General features: G+C 47.2%; 1 protein-coding gene across 1 annotated transcript in view; it reads left to right on the top strand.

Annotated features, from left to right (window-relative positions):
• Window positions 1-83: 83 nt before the first annotated feature.
• LOC108571489 overlaps window positions 84-2595 on the top strand; it is a 53451-nt gene continuing 50939 nt past the window's right edge. Inside the window, 1 exon segment of the mRNA XM_017933545.1 lies at window positions 84-279. The gene's annotated coding sequence lies outside the window, so the exon portion shown is untranslated.

The raw sequence follows: 2595 nt of genomic DNA, 5'->3' as shown, positions 1-2595 counted from the left end.
AACGGTGGTGGTGGTGGCGTCGGTGGTGGGGGCGGTTGTGCTGGTGGTGGAGGCGAAGTCGCGGAGAAGGAGGAGAGGCCGCCGGCTTCAGAGAGTGTCGAGCCGACGGCCGCGTTTGACGTCGCATCCCTCGTACTGTACGGCTCGCGCGCACTACCGATCCGCCTTAAGATCTTGCTCGATCAGTTGTTCAACCAGTTGCAGCACGCGCAAGTGACACGTTTACTAGCCGCGTTCGGCTGGACGTACGAGGATTACACACGGGGATACATACTGCAGGTGAGTCAATCTATTTCAACAGACAACCAGAGACGTGTCGATGGTCGTGTGTTAGGAGGTTTTTTTCCGGTCAAGTTCCGCGGGATAGAGGATAGCATCGGAGGGCAGTTACTTTCGAGGTGATTTTACGGGGTAAAGTGTCTCACCGATCTACCGGATAGGATGTAGAAGGACTTTGACGAGCAACGGACGAGACGAGGACGAAGTGACAGAGTGATGTGCAGGACCGAAGTTTTTCTAGGATAATTACAGTGTTTGAGAACGGGGTGTTAGGGCGACGTAGTGACATCGGTGAACCGAAGTTGTAACTAAATCGAACTGTTCGATTGATTTGACCGCGAAAAATGACAGAGTGACGGTGATAGGTTAGAATACGCGGTACGAAGAGTTCGATGACTGACGACAGACAGGACGAGTAAAATCATTCGACGAATACAAGTATCGTTTTTAAACGTAGGAAAGGGGAATATCGGTATAGGGAAAAGTGACAGATAGTGTAGGATAGAGTTCGAATATTTTGTAAACGTTGGCTTTCGATCAAACTTCACCGATGATTCCATCGATCCCGTCCGACGACCACCATCGAGATGCATCGATTCGACAGCATCGCGAAGTGAACATCGATGTACCGATCAGTGAGAAGTATCGTGAAAAACATCGCGAAGTGTTTCGTCGTACGAACTTGGCGATGGACTACCAGTGTCTTGGAACTTGGTCGAATCGACATGAAATTCAACTGTGAAACGAAATGCAGAAACGGGAAGAGGAAGAGTGAGAAAACAGTTGATGAAAGAGACTGGTGTTTGAAAGTGCGTCGCGTAGAAGTGCGTGGTGCGCGATCACATGGAAACGACGAGAATTTCGATTTGTGCAAAGGTCGATCGATTCTCGAGAATTTGTGACCATCGATAAAGAGACTGTTTTCAACGACTGTGAAACTGTTCGTCCAGTGTCACGACGTGTGTCTTCGTCGAAAATGAACTGAAACTGAGAAAAATTGAATACGACGAACTTTGCAATTTTCGAAGGACTGTAAAATATGATTTATTCTGTAAACGGAAGTTTGGTTGATTCGGACAGTTTCGGTGAGTGAGAAATTTCGAAGAAATCTGGAAACGTGATCTGACAGTGCTGGAAGACGAAGTGAGTCAAGAAGAGGGAAATGTCTGTTCCTCGCTGTGCAACAAATTTCCTGTTCCACGTTCCGGAAAATCTGCGACGAGAAGACGTCAGAGAGGAGTGTGAGACACGAGTGACACTTTGCTTGAATATTCCAAAAAGTTAATAGAAGAATATTCTTCGAAAACTGAATTTCCGTGAAGTTCGTCTTGGTGAAAAAAGGACATTTCAATTCCATCTTGAATTTTCCGAAAAATCTGTGATTCGAGAGAGTAATCGCCACAGAGTGTGAGACACGAATGTCACTTCGCTTCGGATATTCGAAACGATTCGTCGCGAGTGAAAACGGACGTTTCAATTCGACTTTCAACTTTCGTTCGATATTCCGAAAAATCTACGATGAGAAGACGTCGGAGAAGAGTGTGAAGCACAAGTGATCGGCCTCTGATACAATAAACTAAAAAGGAGATATTCGTTAAAAAATTCAATCTCCGTTGCGTTCATCTGGCGCGAAGGAAGGACGTTCCTGTATTCCCGAAGAATCTGTGTCTTAAAAGAAAAACCACCGAAGATAGCAGAAACACAAGTGACCCTCAAATTTTCCACGAGGATAAAGAAAGTTCGTTACAAAAAAGGACACGATACAATCTTCACGACAGTCCGAAAAGTCGTGACATAAAGAAACACCACAGAAGACCTTAAAGCACAAGTGACAAAGAATCTCTCGTTAACAATCTTCGTTCCATCGGAAAAGAGGACGTTTCGAAAATCAGTGATTGAAGAAATCGAAGTGACACATCGCTCGAATCTTCCTTCCCGGAGAGTACCTCGCCGAGAAACCAGAATCTTCGCAGTGAAAAGGAAAGTTTGCGAAAATCGTTCGGAAAATTGGTGGGACAGTTTGACAAGCAGTGATATAAACGCGAAGTGCGTGTAGTAGCGATCGATCAGAGTGGACTGAGCGTCGGCGGTGAATCAGTCGTCGATCTGTGATTAAGATCGAAAGCTGCGGGAGCGGCGTCGGGGGGAGGGGGTTGGGTGTAGAGAGGAGAGGAGAGAGGAGGAGGCTGAGGTCGCGCGTTGCGTTCCTGGGAAACGCTGGCTTCGAAAATACGCGCGCCACGGCCGCACATTAATCTCTCTCGTGTCGTGCGTCGTCTCTCTGTTTCCATCGGTTGTGCGGCGGCGGCGGCGGCT

This window comes from Habropoda laboriosa, unplaced genomic scaffold (assembly GCF_001263275.1).
Source record: "Habropoda laboriosa isolate 0110345459 unplaced genomic scaffold, ASM126327v1 scaffold40, whole genome shotgun sequence".
NCBI classification, from domain to species: Eukaryota; Metazoa; Arthropoda; class Insecta; order Hymenoptera; family Apidae; genus Habropoda; species Habropoda laboriosa.
This window is presented reverse-complemented; position numbering and strand designations above follow the sequence as displayed.